Raw genomic sequence first — 15,105 nt, forward strand, 5'->3', positions numbered from 1 at the left:
TCGAATACCTTATGGTACGAACACACCAGACGCGTACCCACGTAAAGATTTACGCGCGTAACGCACCTAAAATGTTGCTTGACCATTTTGTGTCAAAAATGGTCCTACGCATACGCTCCTAACGCGCCTACGCTATGCGCCTAGATGAGTCCATGTCCATGCAAGTGAACGGAGCGTTCCCTCTTCGTCATAACTATCAAACCAAACATCCTTCACATTCACCGAGCGAACATTACGAAAGTAAAATGCACATTTCTCGCTAAAAATGTTTCCATAAACGCATTTAATGGCGTAACTATGTTACTATTTCCAACCAGAATAAAGAAAGTTGTCGGCCGTGGCTGCGCTGGAGTCCGAGGTAGGAAACCCAAACGCCGCCGTGTTTGGGTGATAGAGTTTAGATCGGGTTAGATTAAATAATCTCGGATATAAATAACAATAATCGGGTTAAATAACTTCACATGGTGTGTCTGGTGTGTTTCCAGCATTCGTAGTGTTGATCAGCAGATATATAGTCCGCCAAGACGTTGAGGTTGCTTAGTAACCAGAGACTCTGTCCATGCAAGTGAAAGGAGCGTTCCCTCTTCGTCATAACTATCAAACCAAACATCCTTCACATTCACCGAGCGAACATTATGAAAGTAAAATGCACATTTCTCGCTAAAAATGTTTCCATAAAAGCATTTAATGGTGTAACTATGTTACTATTTCCACCCAGAATAAAGAAAGTTGCCGGCCGTGGCTGCCATGGACATGGCTGCGCTGGAGTCCGAGGTAGGAAACTCAAACGCTGCCGTGTTTGGGTGATAGAGTTTAGATCGGGTTAGATTAAATAATCTCGGATATAAATAACAATAATCGGGTTAAATAACTTCACATGGTGTGTCTGGTGTGTTTCCAGCATTCGTAGTGTTGATCAGCAGATATATAGTCCGCCAGGACGTTGAGGTTGCTTAGTAACCAGAGACTCTGTCCATGCAAGTGAACGGAGCGTTCCCTCTTCGTCATAACTATCAAACCAAACATCCTTCACATTCACCGAGCGAACATTATGAAAGTAAAATGCACATTTCTCGCTAAAAATGTTTCCATAAAAGCATTTAATGGCGTAACTATGTTACTATTTCCACACAGAATAAAGAAAGATGTCGGCCGTATGCTTCTGTCCAAGCTCACTACTCTCTGCCAGTGACGTCGGGTCAAGCTCAACGCTGATTGGGCAACGCGGCTAATCGTCATGCGTATGAGCGTAAAAAGTTCAATTTTTTGAACTCTTGAAATGTACGCGCGTATATATACGCGCCTCATACGCGGGTAAAATGTTGCTTTAGCGCATGTAACGCGTGTACGCGTCTCATATGCGCGTAAACCAATGGTTCCCTATGGAAAAATTGACGATTTTATACGCGAGGTACGCGGGTAACGCGTTTGGTGTGGCCGTACCTTTAGTGCTGTATTGAAATGCTCCCCCAGAGTTCTCCTATTAATTATTTACAGGCCACCCACATATTCTGAATTTTTTTTCGATGACTTCACAGAATTATTGTCTAGCATCTCCACAGAATTTGACTGTCTAGTTATAACTGGTGACTTAAATTTTCATACTGATGATTTGAATGACAAGTGTGCAAAAAAGCTTTTTACCATTTTGGACACATTTGAACTGTCTCAACATGTGAAAGAGGCTACTCATTGTAAGGGGCACACTCTAGACCTGGTTATCACAAAGGGCCTCAATGTTTCTGATCTCTCTGTGACTGATCCTTCCTTGTCTGACCACTTTTGTGTTTTCTTTAACATATCTTTTATTCCCGACATAGACAAAATCAAACACTGTCAAAAAACGGTACATCAATGAAGATTCTAATGTACTTTTTAAAAAGGCCATCTCCTTGCTACCACCTCTATACCCATGTTCTGCTGATGATATTGTAGAAAACTTTAATTTGAAAATTTTGAAAGTCATAGATGTCATTGCACCTTATAAGGTTAAAACGATTTCTGGAAAGCAAAAGGCACCCTGGAGAAAAGCTGCTTCTGTAACAGCACAGAAAAAAGAATGCAGGAAGGTTGAACGCATCTGGCGTAAAACAAAACTTCATATTCATCATGATATCTATAAAGAGAGCCTCCGTGACTACAATTTAGACTTAAAAAATGCTAGAGAAACATTTTTCTCCAATATCATTAAAACCAACACTAATAATGCAAAAACCCTATTTGCAACTGTTGACAGACTGACCAACCCCCCAACATAAATCCCACCTGATCTCCATTCCACGCAGAAATGCAATGAGTTTGCAGCTTTTTATATTGATAAAATTTAAGGTATCAGACGCGCCATCAATGTCTCCACTTCAAACAAAAATATTGGACTACCACCCTGTTCAGGCAAAAATAACATGGCACGGATGGCATGCTTTAATGTTATAGACTCTCAAAATCTTGTGGAAACTGTGACACAACTAAAGCCATCCACCTGTTGCCTTGATACTATACCCTATAAATAAAGGTTTCCCTATAAATAAATTGAGAAAGTAATTAATGGATAAAGACAAATGACCATTATTAATTCTTCGTAACAAAATGTCAAGGTGTTCCATGTAGAGAATATTCTTTAGAGTCAACAAAATAACGCACCTGTTGGACTTGATTTTTGAATGTCTCCAATTGCTTGTCTTGAGGTCGTAGCCAATCCAAGAATGTTTTCGACTGCCTAGCAGTAGACATATTGCAGATAGTTAACAACTCTCTCCAGTCAGGCAATTTCCCAAAAGCTTTGAAAACTGCAGTTATTAAACCCCTTTTAAAAAAGCGGAGCCTAGATGCCTCTATTATTAACAACTACAGACCAATATCAAATCTACCCTTCATACGTAAAATCATTGAGAAAGTTGTCCTCCAGCAACTTAATCAATTCCTGGCATCAACTGGTTGCTATGACACCTTCCAATCAGGATTTCGACCCCTGCACAGCACTGAGACCGCCCTTATTAAAGTTGTAAACGACTTCCGTCTTAACACAGACTCTGGCAAAACCTCAATACTAATGCTACTTGACCTCAGTGCTACATTCGACACTGTAGACCAGGGATGGGCAACTTTCATGATAAAGAGGGCCACATTTTTCATCATAACCATCGGAGGGCCACACGACTGCACACTTCAACTAAACGTGAGCTGAGAGAAGCTACACAATTTTGAATTTGGTAGATAAGATTTCCTGTATTCTGGTGCATTTTGGGGATGGCCACTACCTAAAAAATCATCCAGAATCATAACCTATGTACGGTATGTTAATTGAACCAACATACATTCATTTCATGTTTTCCATGCTCAAACAGCCACATGAATGGTCAGTATTTTTATCAGTGCAAAGGGCTCACATACATCATCATTCAATGAAGTCAAAAAACTGAAAAACAGTGGCCCAACATTAAGTGCAACAACTCAATGAACTCAAACCCAACAAGCAGTTGTAGTAGTTGTAGTGGCGACTTAAGTGGATATCTTTAATGACTGATATCGCTTCTAAGCAAACTAGACGCATGGGTTTGCCTTCGAATTCTATGAATTCTTCTCATCTTTCTTGACCGAGTTTTCTGTAACTCGATCAATTATTATTATTCTTTTTTTTTTTTTTTTTTTTATTATGTGCGGGCCTGACTGAGTGAGGATGCGGGCCGCACTGAGTGAGGATGCGGGCCGCGGGCCGCCAGTTGCCCATCCCTGCTGTAGACCATACATTACTTCTGGACAGGTTAGAAAACTGGGTGGGACTTTCAGGCACCGTAAATTGGTTCAGGTCCTACCTACAAAATAGGAACTACTTTGTTTCCATTGGCGACTTTGTATCAGAATCAACCAACGTGACATGTGGAGTCCCACAAGGTTCGATCTTAGGACCCTCTTTATTCAACATTTACATGCTCCCACTAGGGCAAATCATGCAAAATAACAATATTGACCATCATTGCTATGCTGATGACATGCAAATCTATGTATCGCTATCACCAAATGACTATCGGCCCATAGATCTGCTGTGCCAGTGCATTGCAAGTGAAAGAATGGATGTGCCGAAATTTCCTTCAACTAAATGAGGACAAAACAGATAATTGTATTTGGTTCTAAAACGGAATGGCTTAAAGTAACCCAAAACCTTCACTCTCTGTCCCTGAAAACCTCAATCAAAGCCAGAAATCTAGGGGTTATCATGGATTCAGATTTACATTTCGACAGTCACATCAAATCAGTTACAAAATCGGCATATTATCACCTTAAAAATGTAGCAAGACTTAGAGGGCTCATGTCCACCGAAGACTTACAAAAACTTGTACATGCTTTTATCACTAGTAAGCTTGATTACTGCAATGGTCTCCTTACAGGTCTCCCAAAACAAACTGAGGAAGCTTCAGCTTGTTCAGAATGCTGCTGCTAGAGTTCTAACAAAGACCAAAATATTTGATCATATTACACCAATTCTGAAATCGTTACATTGGCTTCCTGTAGGTCAGAGAATTGATTTTAAAATCAGGTTGCTAACCTATAAATCCCTACATGGTTTGGGCCCAAAATATTTAGCTGATATGCTTCCACTACATCAGCCTTCTAGACCACTAAGAAGCTCTGAGACCAATCTGTTAATTATCCCCAGAGTAAACACAAAACATGGGAAAGCAGGATTTAGTTACTATGCAACAAATAGCTGGAATAAACTCCCAGAGGATTTAAGACTTGCCCCAACTCTGAGCACCTTTAAAACAAGACTGAAGACTTTTATGTTTGCTATAGCATTCTGCTAAATCTTAAATACATTGCACTTTCTAAAAAGCTTTTGTTAACTTTGCCTTTATTTTCTATTTTAATACTAAAATGCCTTTTTAACTTTCTATTTTACCCATTTCTTTGCATATGTTTTTCTTTTACTTATCTATTATTTTATTTTATTGTATGACAATGTTTATATGTGAAGCACTTTGAGTCTGCCTTGTGTATGAAAAGTGCTATATAAATAAAGTTGCCTTGCCTTAAAACTATTGGCACAAGTTTTTCTTTATAGAGATTATTTTGTTGTGCATGAAGTATTTCAATACTTTCCAGTCTCTTCCACTATCCCTTAGCCTCGGATTTCCAATCAAGAATCTTTGACAGTCTGTTTTTCCAGGGATCTTCATTTGCTTCAGAAAGTCCTAGAAATGATGTTCAACAGCTTGTCTCTCTGTCTTTGACAAAGCTCTTCTGGGTTTCCCTATAAATAAATTGAGAAAGTAATTAATGGATAAAGACAAATGACCACTATTAATTCTTCGTAACAAAATGTCAAGGTGTTCCATGTAGAGAATATTCTTTAGAGTCAACAAAATAACGCACCTGTTGGACTTGATTTTTGAATGTCTCCAATTGCTTGTCTTGAGGTAGTAGCCAATTCATCAGAATGTCAATGAGTTTCCTGAAAAAGTAAAAAAAAAGTTTAAATGATTAAATAATTTAGAGACACATATTTGTCTATATTTATTAATATTACTGCATGCAGTGGAACATCTTGCCTTCTTGATTTGTTGTGGCAGTCTGCTCACTCCTCTTCAGCTGCATTTAAACGTTTAAATTAAATGTGTGCACGTAAAAGTCCTTTTTTTACACAGTATAAAGCATTTACTATGCTTTACATTGTCATGTCCTGAAGAATTTCTTTGAGTCCGCTGGAAATTGTGGACATTTTCACGTTGATATGACGTTGTTGAGGGTTACTTCCACGAGCAGTTTTATCCATTGCGTCTGTGGTTTATGAAGGTGGTTTTCTTGTGCGTGTTACTTTTTCGTCTGCTTCCGCTTGTTGGTCTTCTTCATCTGATGTCTCCAGAGAAAGGGGGACCTTTTGCTCAGTTGTCTGAGAAAAAAGAAAGAAAAAAATATAGATAATGAAATCATTCCTGCGTTACCTATTTGTACTACATTTGAAATTCGAAAAAATTTGAATATTGTGCAAAAGTTCATATATTTCAGTAATTAAAATTGCAGTGAAACTAATATATTATATAGACTCATTACATGTAAAGTGAGATATTTCAAGCATTGATTTGTTATCATTTTGATGATTATGGTAGATTATGAAAAACCCAAACAGAAATGTTGGTCCCCTTTTGCATGAATTACTGCCTTACCTTACTGAATTACAGAAAGCATCCATGCCACGCCACATTGAGGCAGTAATTCATGCAAAGGGGGCCCAAACCAAGTACTGAGTACATACAGTATGCATGATTATACTTTTCAGAGGGCCGACCTTTCTGTATTCAAAATCCTTTTTTTATTGATTATATGTAATATTCTAATTTTCTGAGATTTTGAATTCGGGATTTGCATAAGCTGCAGGCCATAATCATCAAAATCATAACAAATAAAGGATTGAAATATCTCACTTTGCATGGAATGAGTCTATATAATAAATTAGTATCACCTTTAAGTTGAATTACTGAAATAAATGAACTTTTGCACGATATTCAAAATTTTCACCACCCTTTTGATATATTTAATCGTGATTAATCGCATGATTGTCCATAGTTAACTCGCAAATTGCAAATTAATCGTGTATTTTTAACCGTTCTAAATATATCTTAAAAGATGATTATTGATTATTGATGAGGATTACATTTATTCTTTTCCACACTTCATGAATAGATCCATGCAGGACTGTGTGTGTCGCCCCATACCATTTAACAGGAGACTTCTGTCCTGTTGTACAATCCAAGTGGGGACCATCTTTTATATTTCCCATGTAAACGCACTGACAGAAGCAAATGTTGCAGTTGGCAAACACTCATTGAGTGAAACAATAGGCACAGACAGCTGCCTTGCTGTAGTGAATGGAGTCCCCTCTTTGATATGTAAATATCGCTTAAGGATTCAATTCCCCTCTTGGCAACTTCTTTAAAAAAAATAAAAAGGAACAAATTTGAAGTTACATTATGACAAAATTACTTAAAACTGAACTCTGTATTATGTTTTTGTATTTTTTGAATGACCAGAAATAGAGGTCCACACTTGGTCGATGAAAACCGATAGTCCCCTGTTGGTAAAGTAAACGTGTATGCGTGTGTGTGCATGTTTCTGTCTGTGTGGGGGGATGTTTGTGTGTGTGTGTGTGTGTGGGTGTTGGAACTGGGAGCCCGAGCGGAGCAGGGAACCTCCAGGACCCGATACGGACGAGTGGATCTAGCAGACCTTTCCCCAGCTGTCCCGAGGGAACCGGCACACCCGGACGTCGTACGCCGACGCGGAACACAGCGCTGGAACAGCGCTTCCGAGGGGAGTGACCTCCTTCTCCAGGGACGAGATTGGCCCGGCCGGAGAGACAATCACCTGGACTCTACCGTGGCTCACAGAGTCATTAGTATTATTTTTCATTTATCCCACGTTGGGCACCAACCAACGCGGTTTCTGTTATTCCTCGAATAAACACCTCTTTTTGGCTTTGAATGGACCTGGGCATTGGGTGATTCCTGAGCAACCGAGACATTCCTGGGGCAGGGTCGCCACAACACACACCCACACACACACATACACACATACTGGGGAAAATAGTCCTCAGTGCAGCCATAACCTACATTTTCAAGTCAATGTCACAGATGTCAGCAGAGAGAACCATATAGAGCAACTGGAGAGAAACGGAAAGGGTGGTTTTAGAGAGAGTGAGTTTCTGTCTGTTTTTGTTTGAAGATTGAAGAACAGAAGCGAAGGAATGAGATGTTGCACCGTGGGTTGACGCTCCCTCCCACTCATCTGCCCTCTGACTCGTGACAACAAACCATGTTGTGGCGTCCAGGCAATTTGTCTCACTGTGGAGATAGGTAGGCAGGTCAGCACACAGGCAGATGGATCTGCAGAGAGTGAGATGGACAGACGACAGCTTCTAGGCAGATAGACAGATATTTCGATGTTAGCCCAGTTTTTACTGGGTCAAAGCTCGGGCTTTACAATGATGAGCGGTATCGAGCTCCATGTTAGCTTTGTTTATGGACAAAGGGTTAGAGACTGAGAACCTGGATAGGGTTGGTGGTTGAACACTTAAACCAGTGTGAGGAACACATGGCCAACCAGCTCAAATCACTCTCTGAATACAAAATGGACATCGCGCTGAAGGCCGGTGATACAAGTCTTTGTGTGTGTGTGGGGGGGGGGGGGTTGCAAAATGGCAATGTGGAACTCTGGTGCTGGATGTTGCCAGGTTTTTCCTTGACAAATGACCTACCCTCCCCGCCCTAATGAAAACAGCGACACGCAGCTGTAATCACTTCTATTTATACGAGTGGAAATCCATAAGATTTTGCTCTCACCGCGAGACGAATCAATGTTCTGTTCAGCTCTCTGGGTCACAAAAGAAGGGAGAATAAAAGGACTCCTGTCAATACTGAAGGCAGCAGCCACACTGAGAGAAAACGATTGTTGCATGAAAACATGAACCAAGAAGGAGGAATACATCGTAAAAAATTTGCAAGCTCATTACAAAGTTAAATGGTTGGTTTAAAATACGTAATGAGACAGGCGTGATAGATAGCAAGAAGATGAGGGAAAAAGATTAGACATGGATGACAAAGTGCAGACAGGAACGAGTCGACAAGGATCAAGAGGAAGATAAGGATAAAAGCCAGAGAGGAAGAGGCCATCCGTGAGTTTTAAAGGTCAGTGGAAGGGTCCTATAGCTGTCTGCGTCAAGGCAGCTCTGGTGATTAAAGTTGAAATAATTCCATGGCGTGCAATGCATATCCTATATGTTAGAAGAGACGCCTGCCCACATAATGAACTGTGCAAAGTAGTCTGCTTAATAATACATTTGGTGGATTACTCTCGAAATTCAAACGTCCCTTACAAAAATTGTATTAGCCAAATTAATTTTCAGACTATGAATATGGCTGATGGGCTGCCGACATAGTGTATCAAACAGATGTCTATGGGTGGAGGAATTCTTCCAATATAATGTTCATGTAAAGGCTGCACACTGTTGTCTTTCTCTTGTATGCGTGCTCTATCTTTTATCCTACAAAGAATAGTGATCTACACTTTCTCCCATAACGCAGGAGGAGCTGCATCTCTGTACCTCCGCCCAACTGCCCGCCACGGCAAACCCTGCCATACACTTCTGCTCCATGACACCCTACGTGGAGCGCAAATAGATCCTGGGGCTCGCATCTCGCAGTACATAAACGCTCCTGTGGTGCGTCACAGCCTGCGTGGTTAGCTGTTAACAGCGGGATTATAATAATGAATCAGGTCTAAATGTACTCACATGTGGGCTAAGCCGTGTGTACAATGGCCCATTTAGGGAGGGTGGGGGAGGGGGATGTTTGATAACTCTGAAGATGATACCTGTATGGGTGATGGACTCCACAAACTGGAGGACTGCAGAACATGTCATCGCGGACACATTACAATTTTTTATTATCAAGTTTTATTCTTGTGTTGTAAATATAAAGAGCAACAAAATAATTTAATGAGAAAAGTTAACCCAGTGATTGTTAGTGCTTGGCACTTGGTTCTATGAACATCGTTACTGTACCAACAGCAATATATTGGTGTTTCTCCTTCTGACAAATGTACTTTTGTTAGTCACTTTGGATAAACACGTCTGCTAAATGAAAATGTCTTTATATAGAGATTTGAGGAGCACATGTTCAAGCAGGGTTGCGGGGCAACGGTTTTATTCGTGCAGCTCACGTGGAAAAGCTAAAACAAAAAGGCAAGGTGCAAAAAGGGGCCGTCTCCGGATCTGGTCCGACGGCGTCTCTATCGCTCCCGTCTGCTCCCACTCAGTCCTGTGGGGAAGTGTACTTAGTAGTACGGGTTGGTGCGTTCTCCCCCTACTGCGTCTCTCCAACTCGGCTGTCTGCCCCGTCTGGTGCGTGTCCGGTCCTTAAGGCCTCTGCCGTCTCCCTCCCCCAGGTTATCCCAATGCCTGTGATTGTCCGGGTGCGCTTGATGCGCGCTCCTGCGCAGCCGCGCTGAACGGCTTGTACCTCCCTCGTACTACCTGTCTGCGTAGAGGGCGCTGATCCCGGTGCTGGTGCGGTTCGACCCCCCCAGTGAGTAGGGTCCGACTGCGTCCTGCAAGACGGGGGCGTGTATTTTGAGGAGGCGTGTCTTGTAAGGAGGGCGTGTATTTAGTCGGCCCTGATTGGTCTGATTAACGACGGCGTCTGGCGTCACACATAGCCTCGTGCAGAGCCATAATCTATTCTATTTGACATTTGCGGATCTCTTCTCTTGTCGAACCTACTCCGGAGATGTAACGAACTGGTCAACAGCAGTTAGATAGCAGAAAGATGATTGCCTCGATTGATTTGGTAAGTGGACTGCATTATCAGTCAGAGATCGTATACTGTCATTGTTCTTGGTGTAGTTCTACTTTAAATTTTCATGTACACTCACAGCGTAATAATGTGTCGTCAATCCAACCACAAATTGGCTGCGTTTTTGGGATGTCTCTGCTAACTTTTCCTTTATGTTGATATTGCTTAAGCTTAACAGTTGTTGCTTTTCATGTTACCTATTTAATTGTTAAGTACCGCGTTTGATGCCGTGTTGGTTTTGTCGCAATATACTCTCACTGGTTTGTATTGATTTGATTATCATCATTTCGCCGTGTTACCGATTTGAAGTTGTCATCCCATGGCTATGTGGTTAGCCGCTAACTAGTAGGAGCGGGAAAGGATCTGCACACTGCTTGCAAAGGACTTAATTAGATCAAAGATGCCTGAGGAAGATCTGTCTGTTTGTGTGAGCCATGTTACAGCATCTATGTCACACCTGCGCTTACATTGTATACACTTGCATTTATCTATAGGGTTGGTTTAGTTAATTACACATTGGATGCCTAAGAGCTGACTTAAACTGTAAATCTGGTTGAATTGTTTGTGCAGCAGAAATTACTTTTTGTCTTTTCAGATCCATCCAACTGTCTGCAAACATGAATCTCTGATGCAGCCAGTGCGGTTGGGAGATTCTTACGGGTGCCAAGTTTGCAGAAAATTTGGCGATTACCCAGCCATGGTTGCACATGTTCAAACACATGACAAAGCAGCCATATCTCACAATGGTAATTGAAAGTTTAATGCATGTCACTAATGTTTTATATTATCTATGTTCTTTATGCTTTTATCAAACTCATAACATATCAATTAGCTTGTGATGTATTGAACAAGGAATACTAACAGTTAATATTTTCTAATTTACTTTTCTGTTCCTTTTTGGAAGGCTACAAAATCTATAGGTGCCAACACAACTGTGCCAACACAAGATCTCCACACTACCACTGTGTGTGCTCAACCATTACTGGCAGCAAAACTTCATGCATAAAGCACCTGCAGACCTGCCCTGGCATGAGGACACCACCTCCATCTCAAGGCCTCAGCACGCCGAGCCCAATGCCAGCCACGCACCCGCCACCTCCATCTCAAGGCCTCAGCACGCCGAGCCCAATGCCAGCCACGCACCCGCCACCTCCATCTCAAGGCCTCAGCACGCCGAGCCCAATGCCAGCCACGCACCCGCCACCTCCATCTCAAGGCCTCAGCACGCCGAGCCCAATGCCAGTCACGCACCCGCCACCTCCATCTCAAGGCCTCAGCACGCCGAGCCCAATGCCAGCCACGCACCCGCCACCTCCATCTCAAGGCCTCAGGACGCCGAGCCCAATGCCAGCCACGCAGCCGCCACCTCCATCTCAAGGCCTCAGCACGCAGAGCCCAATGCCAGCCACGCACCCGCCACCTCCATCTCAAGGCCTCAGCACGCCGAGCCCAATGCCAGCCACGCACCCGCCACCTCCATCTCAAGGCCTCAGCACGCCGAGCCCAATGCCAGTCACGCACCCGCCACCTCCATCTCAAGGCCTCAGCACGCCGAGCCCAATGCCAGCCACGCACCCGCCACCTCCATCTCAAGGCCTCAGGACGCCGAGCCCAATGCCAGCCACGCAGCCGCCACCTCCATCTCAAGGCCTCAGCACGCAGAGCCCAATGCCAGCCACGCACCCGCCACCTCCATCTCAAGGCCTCAGCACGCCGAGACCAATGCCAGCCACGCACCCGCCACCTCCATCTCAAGGCCTCAGCACACCGAGCCCAATGCCAGCCACGCACCCGCCACCTCCATCCAAAATAAAACGTGTGCCGAGGACCAATTGTTGCTTTTGCAACTTAGTTCTGAACAAGAAGAACATCAAACTGCACATAAGAAGGCGGCACTCCTCTAGGGCACCTGACATAAATCAGGAAAGGCATCTTGCCTCTGTGTGTGTGGACCACCTGAAAGGAATTTTTGTGGTAAGGAGAAGCTTCACTGGACCAGCGAACCCAGTCCATGTACAAAGATGCACATGGGGAGTGGAGCATCGTGTGGTCTGTGAATTGGAGGAGTGCAAAAGGGCGTTGCAGTTTGCAGCGAGAAGTGGGATTGCAGGTTTCCAGTGCGTCCATTTAAAATCACGTCACGTACTGCCCAGTGTCAAAGTCCAACGACACGGTTCTGGAGGAAAATGTGCTAAATGACATGGTGGGGAAAAAATGGTTTTCCTCCAGCACGAAGAGAACCTGTCTGGAGAGACAAGCTGTAAAATGTCTTAAATATTAATGGTCCATTGTCAGTGACTGCATGCTATTTTAGTGTGGAATCTTTTCTGATGTTTCAGATGTAGCCACATTCCACAGAGTGTGGTGTCTGTGGTAATCTGTACAGATACCAGGAATGGAGTGAGGGGCTCCACAACTTCAACGACCACGTTATTCTGTCGCTCCATCTCTGCATCTTGCTGCGGCAGTCTTTACAAGTGAGTTTTGTCGTTTGTAAACCAACAATGTATATCTAGGGATTAATTGTATTCCAAGATGTTGGTTAATATTGTCATAACTGTGATTGTCACACAAACCTTTTCCTTGTCTGTCAGGCTGATTGTTAGATTTTGCTATTTGTCTCCATCACAGTGGCTGATACATACACCCACTGGACATCTTAATCCTGTGTGTGACCCCAAATGTCATGTCACACAATGTTTTTTTCAATGTTTCAGAATCACACTGCGGTTGGCAGGCAGCTGGACATTTTGGAGGCAACCCACCAAACCAAGTATGCCAGCCACGACTCCATTTTACACGGCTATTTACACTTCGAAGCCCTGTCATCCCACGATCACAACTTTTCATGTGTAAATTGTGGGGACCACCCAGCTGTCGTTGTGATGGACTTACACAAGAAGGGTGTTTTCAAAATGGCAGGTATGTGTTGGTTTTCTACTTCACGCAATGTAAATTCCCAATTCTGTTCTTTTTATGAGAAAGGGATGTGTTCCAGTGAGTGACATCAAAGATCCACCACCCGATTTTAATGGACGTGTCAACATAGAAGATTTCTGGAGTTCGGGCAGTGAGGAAATTGTCTGCCGTGGCTTTTTGAAAAGTAAGCCAGGAGTGTGCAATTCCATTTATTTCCAACTGTTGAACGTTAATATGTCAGTTATTGAGTAAAGGCATGCATTCACTTTAATGTCCTCAACAGGGTCGGACTGGGAACGATTTTCGGCCCTGGCATTTTTCCATCTACACCGGCCCCTTATGGACCGACCGACCGACCGACCCCCCCCCCCCTTTAGCGCAAATGAGCCGAACCAACTTCAGCGAACCTACTTAAGAAAGACCTGTGAGCCGAAGTCAACATGTCGCGGTGGGCACAATTAAAAACCAAACGGCCTACCTTGACGCTGTCTTGATCGCGGGGCTTCTTGCAAGTTGCAATTATTCCACATTAATCCACACGGTTTAACATAGGCCTACCCGGACAGTCCTGCTAGCAAGCAATGGATTATGTTTGCGTTAAGGAAGTAAAGTGGAAACGGGTCTATCAAAAACTTGTCTATAGGAAGTCGAGACCATTCACGCACTTCATTACCACTAGTGGTCAGTCGATGGCGACTGTGCACCGCAAATAACAGCGTTAGCCACTTACTTATGAATAGACTTGGAGGGGCGAGCCCTCCCGGAAGCCATAGAGAATGCATTGAGAGCTCTGTTTTGTGAAGTAAACGCATTTAACATGGGAGTCAATGGGAGAGGTCTGGGGCGATTTTCATTTCGCCCCTGGAGCCCAATGACCAAAATACTATGACTAGGCTATACATGTTTTCGCCGGTTGTAGCAGCAGGGACGTCGGGGCACTAGCAGCAACGGTTGAAGCACTGGCCACAGCAAACAAGCGATCTATTTTAAAACATCCAGACGCCTTAGCTTGTAGAGATTTCTGCCTTTTGTCCCGAATCTTCTCCGCTCCCCCTTTCTTCTTTTTGCCAACTCTTTCCATGATTTTTAGCCCATCCACAGAAATAAAATATAAGCGAAGCAACATCCGCAGCATCCATGGACCGTTAACGTTCGCTGTTAGATGTATAATCCCATCGTGCACCGCAACATATTTTTGCAAAATATTCGAACATAAACTCGCCAAATATAAGAAGAAAATCGTAGTTTAGTTTAAAGAAAGCATTTTAGTTTTATTTTAATTTAGTTTGTTGCAATGATTGTACAGTTTGAAGAAACAGGATTTTACAGTTTGAAGAAATAGAAAATTATACCATATACCAACCGTCACATAGATGTGCATGACAAGGAAGCGCTATATATACTGGATGCACCATTGCAACAATTTGACGTTAGGTTCTTTCTTGGGCTCTTTGAGTTATCCGTATTGTCAGGTAAGTAAGGCGGTCGTATAATCAGTATTGGGGCCGGTATGATTGAAGGAGGGCCGGCCCTCGCACGCCGAAATGTGGACCGGCCCTTCTGGCAAATGCCCGGTATCACAGATTACCAGTCCGAGCCTGGTCCTCAATTAGGCAACAGTAACAATCCATGCGGTGTAAAGCCATCATATTTGAACTGGGCCCCATGGATTGGTCCACGAACAAGGGCCAGTGATGTTGTGCTGAACACAGAGTACACAAAAGTGAAGCCGACAAAGCCTACCGACCAAGCAACCCTAGATTTGGCAGAGGATCACTTGGTGGACCAATTGATGAAATTGAAGGTGATTCCTCCGTTCATGTGATCTTAAGATCTACAGTAC

General features: G+C 43.2%; 2 long non-coding RNA genes across 3 annotated transcripts; both read left to right on the plus strand.

The window, feature by feature from the left end:
• The first annotated feature begins 10,101 nt into the window (after positions 1-10,101).
• Positions 10,102-11,341, plus strand: LOC130406685 (uncharacterized). The gene is made up of 3 exons (XR_008904491.1): positions 10,102-10,337; positions 10,939-11,089; positions 11,248-11,341. It is a non-coding gene; the product is annotated as an uncharacterized LOC130406685 (long non-coding RNA).
• A 1,327-nt stretch (positions 11,342-12,668) lies between these two features.
• On the plus strand, positions 12,669-15,061 carry LOC130406143 (uncharacterized). 2 transcript variants are annotated; one of them, XR_008904421.1, is made up of 4 exons: positions 12,669-12,820; positions 13,061-13,116; positions 13,329-13,446; positions 14,876-15,061. It is a non-coding gene; the product is annotated as an uncharacterized LOC130406143 (long non-coding RNA). The 2 variants fall into 2 exon arrangements; XR_008904420.1 differs by having other exon boundaries at positions 13,061-13,446.
• Positions 15,062-15,105: the final 44 nt, after the last annotated feature.

This window comes from Gadus chalcogrammus, chromosome 16 (genome assembly GCF_026213295.1).
Source record: "Gadus chalcogrammus isolate NIFS_2021 chromosome 16, NIFS_Gcha_1.0, whole genome shotgun sequence".
NCBI classification, from domain to species: Eukaryota; Metazoa; Chordata; class Actinopteri; order Gadiformes; family Gadidae; genus Gadus; species Gadus chalcogrammus.